This window comes from Phyllostomus discolor, chromosome 6 (assembly GCF_004126475.2).
Source record: "Phyllostomus discolor isolate MPI-MPIP mPhyDis1 chromosome 6, mPhyDis1.pri.v3, whole genome shotgun sequence".
In the NCBI taxonomy this organism is placed as follows: domain Eukaryota; kingdom Metazoa; phylum Chordata; class Mammalia; order Chiroptera; family Phyllostomidae; genus Phyllostomus; species Phyllostomus discolor.
Genome location: NC_040908.2, coordinates 84,138,529 through 84,164,874, shown reverse-complemented (window position 1 = coordinate 84,164,874; position 26,346 = coordinate 84,138,529). Strand labels below are relative to the sequence as shown.

Here is a 26,346-nt window from a genome sequence, read left to right as displayed (position 1 = left end):
CTGTAGTGGACATTGAAAAACCAGATGGTAAGGAGAGTGCTTCAGGACAACAGGGATCAGCTTGGGAACCAGGGATGCTGCAGCCCCAAGTGTGGCACTCACCGGGTCTGCCACAGGGCTCTTGGGAGAGAGCTGGGTCAACTGCTCCCTCCCTGGCCAAACGAGGTTTGAGCAGCACCAGGAGAGACCTGGTTGCTTGAAGTTGCAGAGAGGGTAATAAGGACTAAGTGGCAAACACTGAGGGGCTGTGAGCACCCATGCATAGCCCTGGGAACAGTGCACACCAAATCCATGCAACCAAAGGCAGCCTGGCCACACGCCTGTGCCCGCAACCCAGGGAGTGTGCTTTGTGGAAGACCCAGAGCCCACACCCATAAACCCAGGGAGAATGTGCACTCCTCAGGAGACCCGGAGCTCACAACCGTAAACCCAGGGAAACCACGCGCTTAGGAAGGCCTGGATCCCCTACCCAAGGCCCTGCAGAGAGGCGCCAGGCTAGCTCTGGGGAGAATCCAGGGCTAGCCCTGGGGAGAGTACAGGTGAGGCTGATTGACTGCTGAATAGGAAGGGAGAAAAGCAAAACCAATTGCCCCTCAGCCTTCTACAGCCAACAAGACCAGAAAAACTGGTTTGGCCAGTTTGACACCAGCAAGGGTTTTTCTTCTTTTGTTTGTTCGTTTGATTTTTAAGTAGTTTTTTATTTTTTAATTTTTATTATTTTTTACCTTTCAATTCCTTTTGTTTCTCTTTCCTTCTTTCTAGTTTTATTCCTTCTTCGTTTCTTTCCAATTTTATCTCTTCTTCCTTCCACTTTTTCTTCTTTTTCTTTTTTCTTTTTAAATACTCACAAGTGAGACACAAAAACCCAGAACTGTGAAAACACCAGAGTTGGACCCAAAGAGGGGGCATCCCAACAGCTGAGACACTGAGACAAATCTCACTTTGCTGTTACAGAGAACCTGCAAGTTATTGCATGTTTGCATTATTATTTTTCACTATTCTTACATCTTTTATATTAATAGTATTTTTGTATTCCTCTTCTTTCTAAGTAGTCTTCTTTGCTTGGCTGGTTATAATGTACTGTTTGGCAAGTTTCCCCTGTTATCACATTCATAGTGTATTGCTAATTGACTGTCCTTCATTTGTATTCCATTAGAACACGGCTCAGGGTCCTATACTCTCTATTCTTATTGTCTAGATCTCATAGATTCTGTCATATGATTGTTGCTCTAATATTACTGTAAATAACACCTATTCCATACAATTGTAAATACTACACAACACCCCTCCCAGATCTTAGCCCACTTCATAGTTTCCTGATCTCTATTACGATAGTGGTTAACTCTGTTCTCTCACACACTACACCTATTTACTATCCTTTACTCTCACCTTACCTCAAAATCTGACCTCCCACAACCTCACTGCTTTCTAGATCCAATTCACAATCTTTCCCTCCCCAACAAGAGTCTTATCTTCTTTCCATCCTTTGTAAAAAGTGGCTAGTTGGGTGGAATATCACGGTTAACACTATACATAGCCAAAGGATCTCCTATCTCTTCTCTACCAGCTGCTACTATAAATATCATAGAATAGTTTCTCGCTGTATTAAAACATTTTGCCTTACCCCTCCAACTTATCACAAAAAAAGAGTAGGTGGAAGCTGTGAACACCAGGATACCCGAAGGAGACTGCAACACTGAATCTCACAGGTAATTTACCACAGAAGTTCACACCAGAAACCCAGAGAGCCAGAACAGATCAATTTAAGAAGCTGAGGATAACAAGGAGAGTCTCACAAACAATGGGAAGGCAAAGAAACAGTCTCCAAATGAAGGGAAAGGAGGAAGCCCCAGAAAGAATGCTAAATGAAATAGAAGCAACTCAACTATCAGATATTGAATTCAAAACAATGGTTATCAGGAAGCTCACTGAGCTCACAATGAGTTACCAGAAACTACAGGGAAACTACAATGAACTCACTGCAAACTATATCAACATGAAAAAGAAAATAGAAATTATCAACAAGGGCCAAGAGGAAATGAAGAACACAATATCTGAACTGAAGAACACAGTCAAAGGAATCAAAAGCAGGATCAATGAAGCAGAAGATCTTATCAGTGCCTGGAGGACAAAGTAGAAAAAAAACACCCAGAAAGAGCAAGAAAGGGAAAAGAGGCTCAGAAAGAATGAAGAGGGATTAAGAGAAATGCAAGACAACATAAAATATAATAATATCCATATAATAGGGATACCAGGAGGAGAAGAGCAAGGGATAGAAAACCTATTTGAAAGTTAAGATGGAAAACTTCCCTTATTTGATGAGAGAAAGTCACACAAATCCAGGAAACACAGAGAGTCCCAATCAAGAGGAACCCAAAGAGGCCCACCTCAAGACACATCATAATTAAAATGGCAAAATTTCGAGACAAAGAGAGAATCTTAAAAGCAGCAAGGGAGAAACAGGAAGTAACATACAAGGGAACCCCAATAAGGCTAGCAGCTGACTTCTCAATGGAAACGCTCCAAGCCAGAAGAGAATGGCAAGAAATATTCCAAGTAATGAGAACCAGAGGCCTACACCCAAGGCTACTTTACCCAGAAAAGCTCTCAATCAAGATAGAAGGCCAAATAAGGTGCTTCCCAGACAAAAGAAGTCTAAAAGAATACACCTCCACCAAACCAGCTGTGCAAGAGATGCTAAAGGGCCTGCTTTAAGGAAAGGAAGGAAAAGAAAGAAAGAGAGAGGAATACAGGTACAAAAATGGCAATGAATAAGTACCTATCAATAATAACCTTAAATGTAAACAGATTAAATGCTCCAATCAAAAGACATAGAATAGCTGAATGGATAAGGAAGTATGACCCACACATATGCTGCCTACAAGAGACTCACCTCAGGACAAAAGATCTACACAGGCTGAAAGTGAAGGGCTGGAAACAAATTTTCCAAACAAACAGACAGGAAAAAGCCGGGGTAGCAATACTCATATCAGACAAAGTAGGCTTCAAAAAAATGTCATAAGGAGAGACCCAGAAGGTCACTTCATAATACTCAAGAGAAGAATCCACCAAGAAGACATAAACATTGTAAACATATATGCACCTAACATAGGAGCACCCAAATACATAAAGAAAATCTTAGAGGATTGCAAGAAAGATATTGACAGAAACATAATTACAGTAGGGAATTTTAACATCCCACTGTCAAAAATGGACAGATCTTCCAAACAAAATATCAACAAAAATATTGTGACATTGAATAATACCCTAGATGAAATGGACTTAACTGATCTATATAGAGCCTTTCATCCCAAAGAAGCTAAATACACATTCTTTTAAAATTCACATGCAATATTTTCAAAGATAGACCACATGATAGGACACAAAACAAGCCTCAACAAATTCAAGAAAATTGAAATCATACCAAGCATATTCTCTGATCACAAGTGACTGAAACTAGAAACCAATCCCAAGGGAAAAAAAACTGAAAACACTGAAAATCATGGAGATTGAATACCATGCTATTAAACAATGGATGGGGTCAAGAATGAAATTAGGGAAGAAATCAAAAAGTTTCTGGAAACAACAAAAATGAACTCACAATAAGCCAAAACTTATGGGACACAGTGAAGGCAGTCCTGAGAGGGAAGTTCATAGCGATACAGGCCTACTTAAAAAAGATAGAAACATTTCAAACAAACAACCTAACCTTATGTCTACAAGAACTGGAGGAACAACAACAAAGACAGTCCAGAGCAAGTAGAAGGAAGGAAATAACCAAGATCAGAGCAGAATTAAATGACATAGAGACTAAAAGCACAATTCTAAGGATCAATCAATCCAAGAGCTGGTTCTTTGAAAAGATAAACAAAATCAACAAGCCTTTAAGCAGGCTCATTAAGAAAAAAAGAGAGAAGACACAAACAAACACAATCAGAAATGAAAGAGGAGAGATTACAGCTGATGCCACAGAAATAGAAAAGATTGTAAGAAATTACTATGAAGAACTGTATGCCAAGAAATTTCAAAACCTGGGTGAAAGGGACAAATTTCTAGAAAAATATAATATGCCAAAATTCAGTGAAGAAGAAGCAGAAAGCTGAACAGACCAATAACAGCAGATGAAATTGAAGCAGTAATCAAAAAACTCCTGACACACAAAAGCTCTGGACCAGATGGTTTCAAGGAGAATTCTACAAAGAATTTAAGGAAGAGCTAGCCCCTATCCTTTACAGACTATTCCCAAAAAATCCAAGAAGATGGAAGACTCCCAAATTTATGAAGCCAGCATCATCCTAATCCCAAAACCAGATAAAGACACAACAAAGAAGGAAAACTTCAGGCCAATATCGCTGATGAACATAGACGCTAAAATCCTCAACAAAATACTGGCAAACCACATCCAACAATACATTAAAAAGATCATACACCATGACCGAGTGGGATTCAACCCAGGGATGCAAGGATGGTACAATATTCGCAAATCAGTAAATGTAATACATCACATAAACAAAAGCAAAGAAAAAATCACATGATCATATCAATAGATTTGGAAAAAGCATTTGATAAGGTAGAGCACCCATTTATGATAAAAACACTCAGCAAAGTGGGAATAGAGGGAGCATTCCTTAACATAATAAAGGCCATATATGAAAGACCTACAGCCAACATCATACTCAATGGGCAAAAACTAAAATCTTTCCCACTAAGATCAGGAACAAGACAAGGTTTTCTGCTTTCACCACTGGTATTCAGTATAGTACTGGAAGTTCTAGCCGCAGTGATCAAACAAGAAAAAGCAATAAAAGGGATCCAAATCGGAAAGGAGGAAACAAAACTGTCACTGTTTGCAGATGACATGATAGTGTACATAGAAAATCCTTTAGGTCGGCCAAAAAACTGCTCGACCTAATAAATGAATTTGACAAAACAGTGGGATACAAAGTCAATATCCAGAAATCAAATGCATTTTTGTATACCAACAATGCAATAGCAGAAACAGAACTCAAGAAAAAAATCCTATTTGATATAGCAACAAGTAAAATAAAATACCTAGGAGTAAACCTAACCAAAGAGGTAAAAGACCTGTTCTCAGAAAACTACACAACACTGAAGAAAGAAATCAAGGAAGACACCAACAAATGGAATCATATACTGTGTTCATGGATGGGAAGAATTATCATCAAAATGTCCATACTACCCAAAACAATTTACAGATTCAATGCAATACCTATTACAGTACCAATGGCATATTTCTCATAGAACAAACTCTTCAAAAATTTATATGGAACCATAAACAACCTCGAATAGCTGCTGCAATTTTGAGAAAGAAGAGCAAAGTAGGAGGGATCACAATACCTGATACTAAACTGTATTACAAGTTCACTGTAATCAACACAGCCTGGTATTGGCATAAAAACAGGCACATGGAGCAATGGAACAGAACAGAGAGTTCAGAAATAAACCCAAGTCTCTACAGCAAATTAACATTCGGCCAAGGGGACAGCAACATAAAATGGAGTAAGAATAGCCTCTTCAACAAATGGTGTAGGGAGAACTGGACAGCTACGTGCAAAAAAATGAAACTCGAGCACCAACTTACACCATACACAAAAATAAATTCAAGGTGGATAAAAGATTGAAATATTAGCTGTGACGCCATTAAAGTCCTAGAGGAGAAGAACATAGGCAGGACAATCTCAGATATTTCACACAGCAATATTTTTACTGCTATGTCCCCTAGAGCAAGGGACATAAAGGAAAAAATAAACAAATGGGATCTCATCAAAATAGAAAGCTTCTGCACAGCTAAAGAAAACAGATTTAAAATAAAAAGAGAACCAACCGTATGGGAAAATATATTTGCCAATGATACCTCAGACAAGGGATTAATCTCCAAAATATACGAAGAACTTACATGACTCCACTCTAAGAGGACAAGCAACCCAATTATAAAATGGGCAAAGGACATGAACAGATACTTCTCTAAGGAGGGCACACAGAAGATCCAGAGACACATGAAAAAATGCTCAATATCGCTAGCTAAAAGACAGATGCAAATTAAAACCACAATGAGATACTACTTTACACCAGTCCGTATGGCCATCACAAACAAAGCAACAAGTGTTGGAGAGGTTGTGGACAAAAGGGAACCCTAGTGCACTGTTGGTGGGATTGCAGACTGGTATAAGCACTATGAAAAACAGTATGGAGTTTTCTAGGAAAACTAAAAATGGATCTGCCTTTTGACCCAGTAATTCCACTGCTAGGATTATATACTAAGAACCCTGAAACACCAATCCAAGAGAATCTATACACCCCAATGTTCACAGCAGCACAATTTACGATAGCCAAGTGCTGGAAGCAACCTAGGTATCCATCAGTAAGTGAATGGATCAAAAAACTATGGTACATTTACATAATGGAATTCTATGCAGCAGAGAGAAAGAAGGAGCTCCTACCCTTTGCAACAGCATGGATGGAACTGGAAAGCATTATGCTGAGTGAAATATGCCAGATGGTGAAGGACAAATACCATATGATCTTACCTTTAACAGGAACCTAAACAACAAAACAAACAAACAAGCAAAATATAACCAGAGACACTGAAATTCAGAACAGTCCGACAATGACCAGAGGGGAGAGGGGAGGGAATTTCAGGGGAATTTCAGGGGGGAAATGAGAAGGATTTAGAGGAACAAATGTAAAGTACACATGGACAAAACCTAGGGGGAATAGAAATGAGTGGGAGGTGGGGAGGGATGGGTGGGTGGGCTGGGATGGGAGTAAAAGACAAAACTGTACTTGAACAACGATTAAAATAAATTTTTTTAAATTAAAGACTTTAAAAAACATAATGGAAATTAATGTACAATTTTACAACTTAATGTAATGGAACCCCTTAAATCATCCCTTTGCGTAAATATGTTTATCTACTTTTACGAATGGGGTGTTATTATTGATGGAGACTTGAGAATCAAGAATGGCTGGATCTATACTTTCTCAAGCAATATATACTATCTCAAACGTATACACACACACACACACACATATATGTATATGTGTATTCACATATACATATATGTCCATGAGTTGATTACAATATTTTTAACTTTATTTAAAATAATTAATGTAAAACCTATAGTTTTAAATAAAAAGGCTATTAGCATATTACTGCTTACAATGAGATTGTGGGGAGAAGACATGAAGAGTGGTAAAAGACAGAGGAGAAAGAGAGGGCTTTACTTACAAATAAAAGTGAAAGCATCACCAAAATCTCAAGATTTTGTGATTGTTAAATAAGAGAATTCATGAGGAATGGTTTGGTGAATTGTCTCAATACTAAAAAATAGCCATTAAAGTTAGTGTGATTAATGCTATGAATCAAAATCCACTGCCCCTTTCTTTCCTCTATGGTATGCTATGGCTGAGATAAACTGTATTGTAATGCTAGCATCCTACTCTGATTTCTCATTACTTAACAGTGAGATTTTGGATATGAATTTCTTACAATTATACTTTGTTATACAGTTCTTAAAAATGATCCAAATGATATACAGAGAATTATCTTGTTGAAATAAGCTATTAATCTATTTAATTTTTAAATGAATAGAAAAAACACACAGGAACAAGTACATATTTAAGTTAATGCCTTCTCTGTGAGAATAAACCATGCATTCCCTAATAATATCAGGGTTTATGAATTGCAAACAATTCATGGTCATTTCAAGATGGCAGTAATTGTACTATTAAAGGAAAAGGTAGCTGTGCCAATATTTGAATAGTTGTAACCTTTGCTGAGAGTAAGTGAGCTTCTACAAAATATAAAATTCCCAAAGAAGGCATTATGTTTGAGAAAGACAAATCCACAATGCTAGGACCATGAGCTTGGCATAGATATAAACCTGGAAATGCAATAGATGCTAATATGCATATGAATATGGATAGTGTTTGGGGTAGATATGGATATGACTATGAACAGATATAAAAAGGTAGGTAACCATCATATGTTTCTACTCTTTTTTTATTCTTTACACTTTTTGAAGCGGGCAGAATACCTCTCCTTGCCGGTAGTACTCTGTTAGATTTTTCCAAAGAAGGCCTTCCATAAGATTCGGAATGTAAATTAAAAGTGTCAGCCATCTCTATGTCTTGGCAGGTGAGTGTCCGGACTGCAGTGAGTGTTGGAGGTGAGGTCTTCCATCAGCTTACCAGAATCTTTCTTTAAAATAAATGTTTTGCTGCTACAAACAATTGAGTTCAGCATCGCTGTTTTCCTGAAATCTTTGTAGAAAATGGTTTGAGATTCTATGCTTCAACTTATTGTATCTAGAGTCACTGTGTTACAGAACAAACAAGGGGGGGCCTGGGACGATATACTATTATTGAAAGAAGGCCCCGGGTCCGTTATGTCCGCCGCCCTAGGAAAGACGTCTCTCAATGCCAGAGATTTGTGAAAAGGAAACGAAATGTTTATTTAATGCTATACAAACTTCAAGTAGTGCCCTAATGTCTTTATTAAAAATCCTAAAGTCCCTAAAAACACCCACAAACACACAGTCCTTCCTTCCTTCCCCCTTTGCCCAGTCCAGAGTACTGTATCTCAGGAAAGGAAATAGAAGTCCATGGCTCAGGCAGTCCTCTGGTTCTTCCTCTCAGGGCTGCGGTCCTCTCTGCACTTCTACAGCTGCATGGTTCTCCCTCTCTCAGGGCTGTGGGAAGGGAGAGTCCCCACTCTGTCCAGGCCGGTGGTTCTCCCTTTCAGGGCTTCAGGAAGGGAGAGTCCCCACTCTGTCCAGGCCGAGTGGTTCTCCCCCAATGGCTGCTGTGTCTGGGTTTAAATCCCCCGCACCAATCTTCTTCTGCAGCCCCATTTCCAATTCCTTCTACACTTGGGCACACTTGCCCTCAATCTGCTGTCTTCTCCAGCTTTTCTGGTCACCATCATGGGTCTGGGCAGGTGTCACCCCATGTCATGGAGCTAATCTTCTCCCAGCTCCAATGCAGGCACGCTGTAACTCAGGGGACCTGCCCCTCAGTCACATCTTGGGGGGAGATCCCTTTCCATCCCCCTGGCCTTGAGCATGGCCATAGCTATTTAGCATATCTAAGTGACCAGCCAAAGGCTATAGGTATGCTAAATGACCATGCCATGGATTAGCTGTAAAGCTGCCCTGCATGTTCTTGCTCTGTGTGCCCCTTCTCCCAACTCACACCTGTGGTGGAAGGGGTGAAGACATCTTAAAATCTCCTGGACACCTTGAGTTCTGGACCCCATTTCAAATGCCTACTTGGGGTCCCCCCTCTTGGCTGCACCCTGTAACAGGTTGGTATATACAAAGTTGATTTTTAACAAACAGACCTTGATCCAAAGCCTGGTAACATATTAGCTGCATGAACTAACAGAAAATATATTAGAGGGTATAAATATAAGATTGATGTGGTCCTGGTCGGGTAGCTCAGTTGGTTATAGTATCATCCTGACACACCAAGATTGTAGGTTTGAGCCCCAGTCAGGTCACATATGAGAATCAACCAATGAATATGTAAATAAGTGGAACAACAAATCAATGTTTCTCTCTTCCTCTCTCTCTAAAATCAGTAAATAAAAATTTAAAAAGATAAGATCAATGCTACAATAAAAATATAGTTATGTAAGATGAGAAAAGACATGAGAACAGCATAGTTAGGTCAGCATACAAAAATGATAATTTAGACATTTTTAGCTATGAAATAAATATTCATTAGACAAAATTATTAGCAAGCAACACAGAAACAGTTCATACAATGTTTGGTATGCTCAAGGAAATCCCAGTTCTGTGTTTTTCTAGATGCTCCAAACTTGGAAAAGGTTTTCTCCAGAAAGATGCAACAGTATCCTGAAGGTACTGCTACCCTTATGGTCCACCGATAAAATCCTCCAAAATCAGTCCCAAATTTCACTGTAACCCTAACTGCCAATCTAAAAGGTAAAGGACACAGAGTTTACCAGCTCTACACCCAGATTTGAAAGGAGGGAAGCATCCCCAAAATACAAAGGCAATTCTCAAATATCAAAGGTCACCCATTTTGATGAGAGGCTGTTTCTAATATGTTATACAAAGGAATATCTGTTCTGAGGGCTTATAGTAGCTACTCTGGGAATATAACCTTTCTAATTAAATGCCAGTGTAAATTCTTGTTAACATACTTATATTTTTTTTAAAAAAGCAAGGTCATAAGCTCCATAAAGGTAAGGATTTTTGCTTGTTTTGTTCACTCCCTACCCTAGCCCATACTGAAAGCTCAAATGTTTGTTGAATGAGTAAATAGGCTGACTTTGCTAAAGTAGTTAAGCAAAGCAGTTAGCTGTAAAGTAGTAGGCTTACAGAAATTATAAAAATAAACATGTTTTGGCCACAAGCATTCTTAATGCAACCCCAATAATAAAAAAATGGTTTGAAATATACCATCCTATTTTAGGGAGTTGAAGACCTTAAAAGGAAGAGGTTGGGGTGGGAAGACTTGTACTCCAGCTTTCCAATATTGGATATTATACACTTTCTCTAAGATCACATTAGTATGGCAGCCAAAACAGAGACCCACTTACAGCCAATATTTTGTAGACCTGTATTTTCTGTGTACCTTTTAACTCCTTCTCTCAAACTCCTTCCCTTGCTTTCAAGTAATTTATTTTTAGATACTTCACCTTATTAAATCATCGTATTGAAATTGGAAGGCAACCAAGTCTGGGGCTCAGGCTGCCTGCCACTGTTCAATCAAAAGGCAGAGACAGAGATTGGATTATAATTGTACTTTTATTAATACCAGAGGCCAGCAATCTGAGAACATGGTAGGTAAAAACCCTAACATCCACCTTCCTCTTGAGCTTTAAGAAGCAAGTTTATATAAAGGAAACATGGGAATTCTGGAGGGAGAAAATTTCTAGGGGTAGCACAGACTTGTCCTTTCTCTTAGGAATAAGGGGAGGAGGAGCTGGGAGGGGAATCTTGCAGCTTCTTCCCAAACTCACTCCCTCTGTTCCGGTGTTATCTCTCCATTTGCAGTAGCATTCCTGTCTTCCCAGCACACCTGTGGTTTGTGGCCAGCAACTGCAAGAAGTATCTAAGGAAGTTCCCAGATCAGGGTGGTCTAAACTTGTATCTCTCATTAGGGAGGAGAGGTGTAAACCATTTGGTTTCAAATGTCCTAGGTTAGGGGAGATAAGGTCTTGAGATTGACCAGCTGGCCACAAGTTACTCAAACCATTTGGTCTTGTTTAATTTTCTTGTCTTGATTTCCCCATTACATTTGCCCAGGAGCTTTTCTAGCTTCTTACTAAACCTTGGCCTACCCTTAAAATGTTAAAGGAAAGACATTATTGTAGTTCTTAATGAATACACTAAACCTTTCTATATAAATACTTTAATTCAGCTCCTGTAAAGCCATCAGATATTTGAAAAAAGTTAGTGAACATGAATCAAAGAGTTTAGTTTTAAGAACTTAGCTATGAATAGGTGAGATCATTAACCATTTAATATACTACTCAAATGAGTAACGAATGTGTAAGACAAAAGGAAGGTCCCTTAGAGTTTGAAATTCTTCTGTTACACCAACCTGTCTGTGTTCTTTGTTCAAGAAGTTGTAGTCATTTTCAGAATACAGTTCAGGAGCCATCTTCTCAAATGTAGGTGTCAGGTAATCATCAAGGCCACAGGAACAGGAGCAACACCACCTCAGTCGGAGTGTAGAGCAGCCAGTCCACTACGGACTGAGACCACACCTGGTGGTCTGACTGCCTCCCAGCTTGCTGGCGCCTCAGCCTTGCAGCTCCCAAGGACACCCCAGCCATCTGCACTTGCCCCCACCTCCCCACTTCCTCATCCCCCCTCACCCCACTCTAGCGGGTCACACACTCCTGCCTTCCCCAGTCAAGAAAGCCAGAGTTTAGGCTTTTATATAACAGTGTTTCCCCACAATTTTCATTCGTTCTGGGCATTAGTCCTGCTAGGACACTTTCAAAACATAGTTTTAACAATATGTAAGTATCTTACACTAAATGAGGCTTTTTTTTAGAATAAAAAATTCAATGATAAAGTACTAGTAGAATTCATATAAATATAAACTTATGTGATTTCAAAATTTTATTTACCTTATTGACCTAAAAATTAAGACTAGATCATCAGAGTGAGAATCAGTTTCATAAGTTTTTTTTAAAAACTGCTTTTAAACTTTTAGTCAATGAGCACTGTATTGAGCATCTTTTATGAATTAATCAAATACAAAGGACCTACATACCATCTAACTCAATATCTTACTAGTTTAACCTTCTCTATCACCACAGGACAGAGAGAAAACCTCAAGATATTAGATGAAGTCTTCCTATCAGCTCCTCTGTGGAGAAGTGAACTAACCAAAAGGAGGCTCTGATGGAGGAGAGGCTATAGAGACGGTGTTAAGTTAGGTAAGATCCAAGGGAGAGAGTAGAGATGAAAATTCATAAAACATCATACTTACCTGGCAGGAGAGGTACCATGATCACGAAGGTGGTTTTCCTAGGGTGAGGCTTATCCATTGCAGTCTGGATATGCTGACCCCTGTGATTTCCCCAAATGTGGGAAACTCTACTGCATGATTTGTGGTAGTGGGGGACTGCACTCATGCTCTCCCCTGGGAAAAAAAAAGAAAAATTCATAAATCAGAATTTAAGGTCTGTCTGTAGACAAAGAATGATACAGATTAAATGCCTGTATCAAAATGCTGTATTTTGCCATGTAAAGTGCACACCCATGTTTTTGGCCCACTTTCAGGAAAAAAAATTTTTGTTTTAATTTTTTAATTCAATTTTTTATTTATTTATATTTAGAAACAAAACCAGTTATCATATTCCAGGGTATTATTTTGTGTACAGATATCATTATTGCCTTCTAGAGTTATAGATTTAATGCATAAGCATAAAAAGAGAATTAAAAACACTTACATAGATATGGAATTAGTACTGCCCAATATAATGCATAGCTTTATATTTTTCTCCAAAAATTTAGGCAAAAAATGCACGTTATACATGGCAACATACAGGTATGTCCAAGCCTTGCTATTTATACTCAACTTGTTGAAGGGAGATGAAAGTGAAAAGAACTTCTTTCTTCATTGAATATTTCCTTGTTGGATGCAAATTACCATATGTTGCCATGTATAATGTGCACCCACATTTTTGACCCAAACTTTCAGGAAAAAATCTTTAATTTTAATTTTTAAATTCAATTTTTATTTACTTATATTTAGATACTTTTTTGTATAACAGAATTTTAGCATTTATTTTTAAACATATTATGGTAGAACAAATTGCATATAACAAAGAATTACAAAACACAAACACAGATACAATGTATTTCAGGTATTACCCATGTTTAATGCACATCCTTATTTTTCCATAAAAATTTTGAGCAAAAAAATATGCATTATACAAAGCAAATTATGGGTAATTGATATATTGACAGTCTCTCAGAGGTAAAAATAAAATTATTCCACTTGGAAAATAATTCATATGACCCTCTGGAAACATGTTATTTTTAATCTAGAATATTTTACAATTTTTTTAATAATTAAGATTTTTTAATTATTTTTTTTGCCACTTGTGCTTCCTTGAAAAAAACTTGTACAATAGCTATTTAAGTGTTATAGGCAATGGGTATTGAGAAGTTATTGCAAGCTAGAAATGTAAAGATCGATTTTAGCATTAGGGAAAGCATTTTCCTCTAAGAACTGTGAAGGCATAGTGTGAGCTTATTGGAACTGTACTTCTAGAAGAAGTGGCTAAAAATACCAAAAGGGAGTATGAGAAAATCTGGCCTGAATTTAGAAATAAATCACAATATATTTGCCTTTATAAATATATTACTATATAGATATATATTACAAGAAAGAATTCAAGCAAGATTTGGCTGGTTTTCATGTAGAAGTCAAAGGGAACAGAGTTTAAAGGTGACAGTCTTCCAAATATGGAATAGTAAACTTCATCTGGATAAAAGGATTATTACTTAAAGAGACTGAAAAACCCAGAAAACAGGAAGACTCAAAGGTATGAATTAACCATCAGATCAAGAGTGTTATCCCACAAAATCCTTGTTTCTTGTGAGTTTAGGATAGATGCCAGTAATTTGTAAGAAAGAGAGAGAGAGAGAGATAAAGACAATGAATAAAAAAATTTAATAAAACCTAATTTAGAATTATATACAGAAAAGAAAAATCAAAACTTTGAATATAGTTACTGACATATGAGGCTCTAGAAAAGCAAAGATATTGCAAGTTTACCAAATTATTGTGGGAGTTATATTACCAAATGCATCACAAACCAGGAAGAAAAGCAACTCTTCAGTGAGCTTTAACATAGAATTGAACCAGCACATAGCTCTGCATGCCACAAAAAAAGACACACTTCTGAACATCCACACTTCTCGCTGCCCACTTCTGAAGTGATCATGTAGAATAAACGCCTAAGAAGATATGTCATTGTAAATGAACTTCTCATTGCCTTAAGTCCACTCCTCACCTTGTATGCTGGGCCTCATCTCTCTTCTCACTTATGGATGCATTCTAGTTAGTTATTTCTTCTGCATTATTAAAATTCCTTCTTTACTGAATTCTTGCTATTAGCCCAAAACATGATTATCTCTCATTAAATAAATATGTATAATAATATATACATATATTTAAAATAACTTGCTATTTCCACATTTCTGTAGAAAATATCTTGTTTATGTCAGCATTATATGAAAAATTCTTTGTGTAGACAATGGTCTATGATCATACTTTTCATTTTGTTTCCTTCCACACTCACCTGAATCCATCCACTTCAATCAGAATTTTACCCCCAATACTATTGGAGAAATAACTTTTTTCAAAATTTCAAATGAACTCTATGCTGCTAAATCCAATAGGCAGTTCTCAGCTCTCATTGCACTTGAGAAGACTTTGGCCTTCAGCACTTGTAATAGGGGCTCATTGTGCCTCCTCTACTTTCTTCTCTTTGCTCCTAAGATAACTTTCTCACTTACTTCCCTGGCCTCTGTCTTTTACATTCCCCTCTGCCATTGCTTCCTGACTTCCTGGCCCCTGTACCTGAAATGCCCATACCTCAGTCTTCAGATGTCTCTTCCCTCTCAGTGTGTTCTCAACTTAAGCCATGGCTTTAACTTTGCCTATTTCTCTCCCTTAAGCTCCAGATTTCTGTGTTATTTTTAGTTTGGCTTTTGCAAATAACATGGCTGTGAATAAACTTGTATACATTTTCTTATACAGAGTACAAGAGAATCTATCAGATTTAAGAGTAAAATGGCTGACTCAATGTATACAGAAAAGGCAATTGTTCCAATTTATTCCAATTTATGTAAAGCTAAGTGCCCACTTGACATATCACTTGGGTGCCTAATATGTTTTAAAAAATTAACATAACTAAATCAAATTTCTTATTTCCATAATTGGTCATTCTTATTTTCATCCAGAAAAATACAAGTAGGGTTTTTGAGGGGGGTTTTTTTAGCTTTTCTTAGCACAACTCTACCATTTTCTTTTACTCATGTCATATTTCCTACCTTAAATCCAAACCTTCAGGAGTGGCACATAAGCTTAAGGAAAGAAGCTCAACCTCACTGCAATCAGAAAAATACAAATTCAAACCATGAGACAATTTTATACCCAATAGATGTCAAAAATTAACATCCTTGAAAATATCAAGTGTTGAATGTGTCCAATATAGAGATATTATCCTTTATAAATCATTCATTACACATTGTTGATGGTGTTGCAAAGTGGTGTGACCCTTGGGAAAACAATTAGCTGTACATAAATTAGAATAAATTCAAACCATTGCATTTTCTGTGTACACTGAATCAGCCATTCTACTCTTAAATCTGATAGATTCTCTTGCACTCTATACTGGAAAACATATAAAAGTTTATTCACAGCCATATCATTTGTAAAAGCCAAACTAAAAACAATCCTAATAAATATACTTTAGAAAATACACAAGTAATATGTATTGTATTTATAACTTAAGTATAATATATACATAGATTGAATAAAAATGAATGAAATGAATCACAGCGATGTGCCACAACATAGATGACTCCTAGAAACCTTGAGTTAAAAAACCAAGTCCCAGAAAACTATAACAGTATAATATATGCCCTGGCTGGTGTGGTTCAGTGAATTGAGCGCTGGCCTGAGAACCAAAGGATCACTGGTTCAAGTCCAAGCCAGGACACATGCCTAGGTTGCAGGCCAGGTCCCCAGTAGGGGGCACTCAAGAGGCAACCGCACATCGATGTTTTTCACTCTCTCTTTTTCCCTCCCTTCCCCTCTCTAAAGGTAAATAAATAAAATCTTTAAAAAACAGTATAATATAAATTTTATAAATCTTACAAACAAATAAGCAAAATTAAACTTTTTGTTGTTTGGAGATATATTCAAGAAAAATGATGGCCATGATATAGGAATGTTTGTTGCTGGTGAGAAACCAGAGTAAGGCCAGGGATGGAGAGGACATAAATACTGGCACTCTCCTTGTTAAGTGATAGGGTGATTGATGTTCATTTTAATATAACATTTAATAAATATTTTTTAGCCTCACCAAGGACATGCTTATTGACCTTGGAGAGAGGGGGAGGAAGGAAGAGATGGAGAGAAACACTGATGCGAGAAAACATCAATTGGTTGCCTCTCCTACATGCCCCAATAGGACACCAAACCCAAAGCCTAGGCATGTGCTTTGGGAGTCAAACCGGCAACCTTTCTGTTACAAGACTATGCTGCAGCCAAGTAACTAAGCCACACCAGCCAGGGCCATAACTTTGCAACAAAACTTGTGAAGCATTGCCCACACCAGTGTGTGGCTTGGTTGGAGCATCATCCTATAAAACCAAGCATTGTGATTTTGATTCCCAGTCGGGGCACATGCCTAGGCTGTGGGTTTTGTCCCAGGTCTGGGTGCAGATGATTACTGGTCCTGGCAGCAAGCAATTGATACTTCTCTCCTATGTTGATGTTTCTCTCTCCTTTTCTCTCTTCTTTCCGCTATCTCTAAAAAGCAATAAAAAAAGTGTCCTTGGGTGAGGATAAAAAAAGTTACATATATATAAAATGTTTTCAAAGACAGTGAAGAAAATATAAGCAGTTCATGGGAAGTATAATTCACAAATCAAGTGATGAATTAGTACCAGTATCCAAACAGATCTTGTGAGAAGGAAGTTATGTTAATACTACTTTTCCATTTGGTTGAGTATTTTCCAACGAACCTGTCTCACCCAGAAGTAACTTGACTTTTGTAATTAGAAAACACTTTTAAAAAAGAATGAACAAGGTTGCTGTAATTTATTCATGCATTTTTTAATTACCACAAATATATTGGTAGCTGCTGTTGCAAGTTTATATATTCTATGCATTTTTTAGTCCTTTTACCCATCAAGCAGTGTGTCATATGTATAACAGGATTCTAAAATTGTTTAATAATTTTAATATACCTTTAAAAAGCAATTTTAAAGAAACAATGTAAATATGTTGAATTTAATATAGTTTCAAGATAACCGTATTTTTTAAAGATTTCATTTATTTATTTTTGGAGAGAGGGAAAGGGAGGGAGAAAGGGAAACATCAATGTACCTACTGGGTACCTGGCCCACAACCCGATCATGTGCCTGACTGTGAATGGAACCTGCGACCTTTTGAACGTTCATTAATGGTCTGAACATCGCAGGTTGACGCTCAGTCCACTTGTAACCGGAAAAGACATGGGCGTTTGGGCTGCCTGTCACTACCAAATCCAATAAGCAATGACAGTAACTCAATCTTTTATAGGCGCTTTATTCAGATGGCCGGCGATCGGAGAAGATGACGCGTTCATACCCTAACAAACTGTCTTCCTCTCTCTTTCCCAGCCAGATCTTTTATAAGGGGGTTGGGGGAGGGCAAACAAGGTGTCAGCGAAAGCCTTTGAAATTCAACAGTTGCCTCCAAGGGGGAAGGGTAGTCGCTTGCTTCTTCCTGGTACAGACCTCTCCAAGAGGTCACCTGCTTACTCTTAGGTGCCAAGATAGCCCTTATCTGTAGTTACTGAAACAAAAACTTAACATACACATTACTTGCTAGATTTATGACTATTTACCTTAAGCTAAATTTTCCCAAGCCTTAAGCCTCTATCACACTGAGCCACACCAGCCAGGGCTCAAGATAACAATGTTTTATGTTTAGATTTTGCCACTGATTTTGTAAAGTCCTTATGGTTAGTTGTATGTATGTGTATGAAATTTATGATGAAACTTTTATTTTCCAAGATTAATGTTTTTAAATCTGCATTTAGTGAGGAAAATTATATAGAAAATCATTAAATACGTTTCTTGAATACTTTATTTTTGTCTTGTCAAATTTTAGCCCAATTAGTACTATAATCATTTATAAAATCAATGTAAATTAGGAATTTTAAATGCCAGTTTCGAATTTATACATACTTGTGAATTTTTTTCTATGAAATACCATTGAAATGTGTTCAATATTTTTTAAAAGACAATCTGTGTAGTTTGTTTACTGAACCAAAGTGGGGGTCTGGTTGCCCACCATCACCAATAGGTGATTCTGGAAGCAGAGGCTGGTGAGAAAGGAAAAGTTTTCAGTGAATGCTGCATGATCTGGGTGAACCCATGGCTCCAGGAAACCCAGAGGAAAGCCCAGCTGTCCTCAGCCAGCCAAAACCAAAGATAACATCCAGCGTTTCTTCTCCCATTTAGAGGACCATCCTTTGGGAAACTCAGGCAGCTGCGGAGTGGCCATCCAGGCAGCTCAGCTGGCTCCCAGTCACTATCCGGCTTCAGGCTTCATCCTGGAGCTTGCGTCTGGGGCGCGCGCCACTTTTGGCCACACAGCTTCCAGGGTCAGAATTCTGGTCGGTAGGTCTGCCAGGTGGCTCAGAGCACGTCACTTCCTTCCCATGCCGCCCTTCTGACCTCCTAGGTTCCTGTGCCTGCCTCTCCCTGGTCCCACCCCCAAACATATATCCTAGGGGAAAGGAGGGCTTTCCCCCACCCCATTATCTTGAAGCCCGGTTTGTGCTCAGCGTAATACTTCCTCCTGCCGCCATCTTGCCTGAGGGCGGGAAATCTGCTGCGAAAAGGACGCTCCCCAGAGGGGGAGGGGTGGGGGTGGGGCGTTCACTGCGTTACGCGGGCACCGTGGCCTAGCCCGCTGCCCCCAGGGGTTCACGGTCTCCTTCAGGGGCAGCTCCCCTCCTCTGCCCTCTGCCTGCTCCCAGTGGCCTGGCCAGGCTATTGGTATCATGACTGCACTTAATCATTATATATTGTGATACATTTAGTTCTTTTAACATGTGGCCTTGATAATTTCTATACATCTCAAGAATATATAACTTTAAACATTTATGAAATAATAGTTTTTTTGTAATTATTTTTTATGACACAAATATCCTTTCGGATCTATGTCATAATAGGTTATTTTCCTGAAAAGTGGACTCTGATATAAATATGTGCCCTTTAATATTCTTGACATTTAATTTAGAATTAGTAAAATGACTTTATAAAATAGTGAATAAAATTATCTGATTCTCCTTGAAGTATCTAATCTATCACCCCAAAAATGTAATACTTTAAAGATGTAAATAGATATAACTAATTAAATGTGCTCTAAGATATTTAGATTTAAACTTATTCTCTTAAAAACCTAATTTTGTGATCTTGGAGAAGTTATGAATATTTCTGAAAACTAAATATTTTCATCTCTGTAACAAGGGTATTGTAAACAATATCTAAAATGATGTTATGAGAATTGTATATAAATGACATAGAGTGTGTTTTTAGAAAATGTTAGTTTTTAACTAATAACAGAGTACCTATAGCTTCCCTTAGAATATCTTATACCAACAAATCTAAAAGAATTTACAAAGAGTTAATTCTGGAATGTCTAACCTAGGCTTCATATTTAGATTTTGAGATTGCTATATGAAATTTTCTGTTGCTAAAAACATTTATATTTGTGAGAACAAATTGCCCTCTCTAAGATAATCAAATAGGTATTTTGATTATGTCATTCTACTTTTGGAAAAAATGAATATTTATGGAGAGTAACTGACTTGCAGAAAAATATCTCTAGTGGTTTATTAACCCCATTGTAGTTTGCTTTTAGAATATTACTGCTGTTTGAAAGCAGAATAACAGAGTAAATGTTTCATAAATTTGCAATAAAAGATTAAATAATTAGTATTCATGGAACAAAGTGTTTGAACTTGATTGTTGACAGCTTTTGTTTTATGTGTTAAACTGTTTTAATACTTTAGTCTGCTTCACTAAAAGCCATCTCAATTTTTTGGTGGGGGGGGGCAACATGCCTAGTACAAACAAATGATTGTGTATAATCTTGAATCCTTGCCTTACTCAGATTTTAACTGCCTCAGCATTCCTATAATGATGATGTATTACTCTCTAGGTGGAATTTCATGTCAGGTTGATGTGTGTGTACCTTTTAAAGAGAGATTGTAGAATCACAGCCAAGTTAGATTTGTTATAATCTTCATCAGGGATCAAGAAAATTTTTAGAAATTGAGAATTTTTTATTTCATAAGAATTTCAATATCTTACTCCAAAAATTATTTATACAAATAACTTGTTATGAAGTTATTTAACCATATCAATTTCCACAATATTTTTGTATTCTCTACTCCCTTGAAATATAAATAATTCATATTTTCATATAAAACAACTTTTGCCTTAAAATGTAATGGAATATATAATGATGTTGTATATTACGTAACTCTTTATATTTGTCCTATATGAGGGGGCATCCCCCCAAAACTGGAATTATCTTCTGGAGGGCAGGCTCCTTGTAGTACAGGCTTCCTCTGCAGGTGAGTGTTCTAGGAACCCATGTGTGTTAGTGTATGCGCTGGCATTGTTGTGTGAGGCTGCATTCAGTTTCAGTGAAGTTTTCTGAAGACTCTTTCAACACATTTGCCCACTTCACAATGGGTGATTTATGAGCACACCTACCCATACCACACTGAATGTTGATCAATTTTTGACCCAAAATGGCATGACCCCCAAGCCCCACCTTCCATGTTCACCTGATCTTGCACTAAATGACTTTTTTTTTGTTTGTTTCCTGGGATGAAAAAAGTCCTCAAAGGGAAACATTTTACCTATGTGGAAGAGATGAAACAAAAAAGGCAGGAGCACTAAAAGGCATTAGAATCAACAAATTCAAAAATTGTTTTGCACAGTGGGAAGAAGTCTCGATAGGTGTGTTGCATCAAATGGAGAGTACTTTGAAGGTGACTGAAGCTTAAACATTTAAGAATAAACATACAATCTTTATATATAGATTCTGTTTTTGGAGGGTCTCCCTTGTACAACTCATTGGTGTTTATTGTATTTACAGGGTTGTGTAGCCATCACCACAATATATTTTAGGACATTTGTGACCTCTCAATACAGATGCTACTTTCATATAATTGAAGCCAGAAAATTCATGGTCCTGTGTTACTATTTCACCATTTCACTGTATTCTTAGTTGTTTTTGAGGTCCATCCATGCTGTGGCGTGGACTGGTAATTCATTTCTTTATTAGTAAGTCACAATCCATTTTATAGACATACCAGATTCTGTTGTTCCATTCATCCCACAATGAACATTTGGGTTTTCATCTAGTGTGTATTATGTGTAACTCTGCTAGGAACATTTGCATAAACATCTTTGTTTTATTTTTTTATTTTTTGTAGAATCATGTTTTAATTTTGGGGAGACATATAGGAAGGCAATTGCTGAGTCATATGGAAACTTATATTGTGTTATTTGAGGAACTGTCAGATGTTTTCCAATATGGCTGCACTGGTTTACATTCCTACAACAGTATATGAAGGTTCAAGTTCTCCTCATCTCTACAAACAAATGTTATTCTTTCTCATTTTTATCACAGCCCTTCTAGTCTGGGTGAAGTTATATCTCAATTGCAATTGCAATTTTGAGTTGCATTTCCCTAGAGATCAATGATGTTGAACATCTTTCCATTGCTGTATTGCTTTTTCCAAGTTGTAAGCAGCTAAGGCTCTAGGCACTCTCACCATTGACTTTAAGAAATTGTAGACTTAGCTATTGGTGAAATAAGCTAAGTCTACACTTAACCTTCTCAACCTCAAAACAGCGTAATATCCTTGTTCAGGATTAGAACTCCTCTCAGAGACAGTGAATGGACACCATGAAGCCAACCTAATCATGTGAGGACCATAAGATAGGAAAGTCCTGTGGATTCAATCTGTGACAGGGACTGCAGCCTCAAGGCTCACAGAATATTTTCTGGGATAGTTCTAGAGTGTCCTTGTGAGCATGTCTCTACCTCAGTCATCAATTTATATAATACCAGGCTCAGCCTGTGTCTTCTGATGCCTTAGCCAAGGCCACTTCCCTCGGAACCAGGACTTGGATGGAGCCTGACTGTAGCACCCTCCACTGCGGTGCATGTTCACTAACCTCACTGCCCACTTGGACTCCTGACAACCACATGACAAAGAATGCAAGTGGACACTTTAGGATAAAATCCCTGCAAAGGGGAAGAAACAAACCCAAATAAATGTAGAAACAGAAGTGCTGATGCAAAAGACTGATTAATATCCAAAAAAGTCTGAAACTTTTCTTATTTGTCAATACTAAAAATTTCTTTTAACAAAAACCAGTCAGAATTTTTGGGAAATATGACATTTTTTTCAAACATTTAAATGGAAAATTTTATGTCTAGGAATACTGGTTGCAAATATAGTCATCCCTCACTATATCACAGTTCATGTATTGCAGCTTCACTGTATCATGAGTATTTAATATATATATATATATATATATATATATATATATATATATTAAATACTATTAGATATATATATATATATCTGGACTTCCGGCCCAGATGGAGGCATAGGTAGACACACTGTGCCTCCTCGCACAACCAAAATAAGGACAACAAAAATTTAGAAACAAAATAACAACCAGTACTTACAGAAAATTGAACTGTATGGAAGTCCAACAACCAAGGAGTTAAAGTAGACACATTCATCCAGATTGGTAGGAGGGGTTGAGCCAGGCAGCTGGGTGGAGAGGGGTTGGGGCAAAGAAAAAAATGGTGGCTGGTGGACCCCAGGAGTGCAAGGTGGCAGCTGGCAGACCCAGCAAAGCGGCAGATTGTGGAAGGGTGTGGCGCACAAGGCAGCTGGCAGACCTGGGTGGTCCCACATTTGCGTGCAGATAAATCAGGCAAAACTGGGGAACGAGACAGACCGTACAACCCAGGATCCCAGCGGGGGGGAAATAAAGCCTCAAAATACTGTTTGAAAACACCTGTGGGGCTTGAGGTGCCGGGAGAGACTCCCAGCCTCACAGGATAGTTCGTTGGAGAGACCCACAGGGTCCTAGAATGTACAAAAACCCACCCACATGGGAATCAGCACCAGAAGGGCCCAGTTTGCTTGGGGGAGGTGGCAAGAAGCAACTGAAATCCGACAGAGAGCAGAGCAAGGGCCACCGTTCCTCTCAAACCACCCCCCCTCCATATACAGGGTCACAACCCAGTGACTGGGTTGCCCCCCACTGGTGAACACCTAAGACTCAGCCCCTCACTATCTCACAGATGCATCAAGACAAAAAAAAAATGGCCCAAACAAAACAACAAATCAAAGCTCCAGAAAAAAAATAAAACTAAGCAATGAAGAGATAGCCAACCTATCAGATGCACAGTTCAAAGCACTGGTGATCAAAATGCTCACAGAATTGGTTGAATTTGGTTGCAAATTGGATGAAAAAATGAAGACTACGCTAAGTGAAATAAAGGAAAATGGAGTGGACCAGAAGGAAGAACGAAACAACCAAACAGAAAGGAATGAAGAAGCAAGAATTCAAAAAACTGAGGAGAGGCTTAGGAACCCCCAGCACAGCTTTAAATATTCCAACATCCAAATTATAGGAGTACCAGAAGGAGAAGAGGAAGAGCAACAAGTGGAAAGGTTATTTGAACAAATAATAAAGGAGAACTTTCCCAATCTGGCAAAGGACATAGACTTCCAGGAAGTCCAGGAAGCTCAGAGAGTCCCAAAGAAGTTGGACCCAAGGAGGAACACACCCAGGCACATCATAATTACATTAGCCAAGATTAAAATGAAGAAGAGAATCCTAGAAACAGCAAGAGATAAGGAGACAGTTACCTACAAAGGAGTTCCCATCAGACTGTCAGCTGATTTCTCAAAAGAGACCTTCCAGGCAAGAAGGGGCTGGAAAGAAGTATTCCAAGTCATGAAAGGCAAGGACCTACATCCAAGATTGCTCTATCCAGCAAAGCTTTGATTTAGAATGGAGGGGCAGATAAAGTGCTTCTCAGATAAGGTCAAGTTAAAGGAGTTCATCATCACCAAGTCCTTATTATATGAAATGTTAAAGGGACATTTAAGTATCTTAGATAAGTATCTAAGAAAAAGAAGATAAAAAATATGAACAGTAAAATGATGACAAACTCACAGTTATTAACAACCACACCTAAAACAAAAACTAAAGAAGCAAATAGGTAGAACAGAAACAGAACCACAGAAATGGAGATCACATGGAGGGTTAGCAACAGGGGAGTGGGAGGAGGAGAGAGGGGAAAAGGTATAGAGAATAAGTATCATAGATGGTAGGTAGAAAATAGACAGGGGGAGGGTAAGAGTGGTATGGGAAATGTAGAATTTAAAGAACTCGTAAGTATGACACATGGAAATGAACTAAAGGAGTGGAATGAAGGGGACAAAATGGGACAACTGTAATAGCATAATCAATAAATATATTAAAAAATAAAAAATATATCTAACTCTGTATCACAGAGTTTTCACTCTATCATGGGATTTTGTGGTATATAGGTATTTATATAATATTTATGATTTTAATTATTTTTGCCTAAAATACAAAAATATAAAAAATGCTAATTCAAACATATTAAAAGAATATTAAATTGAAATAAAATACAGTATGTATTTCATCAGCAGATGAATACCTAACTGTACACAATGGAAATGCAGAACACCACTACTGCTTGTGCAAGATCGTACACGGCACACTATTGGCCGATGGAACGGAAGGCGACCAACCACAGCACTGTGTTCTGTATCCTGGGTGCTGATTGGCTCAGTGACCATAGGATCAGTCTGTTTGCTCTCCTGCACTGTGCCCATACATTCTGCATCTCTCCTGGTTCACTTCACATTGACCTCTGATCGCTGTGCATAGTGTTGCCCTGTGATGTTGCGTTTTTGTGAAATTTTCATCAAAGTTTGAATTTATTTCAAACCCTATGATGCCACCCAGATGTTCTGCAACTTCTAAGGCTTGTGGCAGTGAACCCAAGCACTAGAAGAATATGTTTACCATCAAAGAAAAGGTGGAACTTCTCAACATGTTAAAGGAAGGCAAGAGCTACTCGGCTGTAGGCCGCCATTATGGGATCAACGAATGTACTGCTCACTACGTAAAGAAAGACGAGAAGAATATTAGGTCTATGGCAACAAGACTATGACTTTTAACAAGACTGCAAAAAGGGTGGTCACTTCCCTCAATAAGGTGATTGTGAGGATGGAGTCTGCATTGGCCCTGTGGATAAATGACTACAAGAAGAAGAATATCTCACTGGATACCAACACCATCCCGATGAAGGCCAAGAAACTTTATGACAGTTTTGTGGAAAGCACAGATGTTCACGACAGTGATGGGAATGAAGATGAGGACGACGACGCAGAAGCAGGACTGTCGAGTGCTTCTCCCACCACACCAACCCTATTCAGTGCCAGCAAGGGCTGGTTTGACAAATTTCAGAGACGCTTTGGACTCAAGAGTGTTCCTCTGCATGGAGAAGCTGCCTCTGTGGATAAAAAGCAGCACCAGCAACTCCCCATAACTATGTTCACCACTTGGGCAAAGAGATCAGTTACACCTATGCATTTAGCAGAAATAGAAGTTACGGCCCAGGGCAAAGATACTGCACCACCTGATGAAGCGCCTGATGAAGTGGTGCCTTCAGAAGAGCTGTACTGCTTTTCTCGGCTGTGCAGTACATTCATCTCATTGTACTGATGTCAATGCACAGCTACATAATTCATGATCTTCATCATTCAAGTTGTAGTATACTTCACTGGAGAGTGCCCATATAGAATTTTCTATGTTGTTAAAATTACATAGATTTAAAAGTGTAGAAAGTGTTTAAGAGCATATGAAGTATTTATAAGAGTGTGGGAAAAGTTAATAAGAGAGTTGGAAAGGTTTATAGGAGTGTGGGAAGGGTTTATAAAGTCTTAAAATATATATA

General features: G+C 38.1%; 1 non-coding gene across 1 annotated transcript; it reads left to right on the top strand.

Annotated features, from left to right (window-relative positions):
• Window positions 1–12,487: 12,487 nt before the first annotated feature.
• Window positions 12,488–12,651, top strand: LOC114501211. The gene has a single exon (XR_003684963.1). It is a non-coding gene; the product is annotated as a U1 spliceosomal RNA (small nuclear RNA).
• The last annotated feature ends 13,695 nt before the right edge of the window (window positions 12,652–26,346 follow it).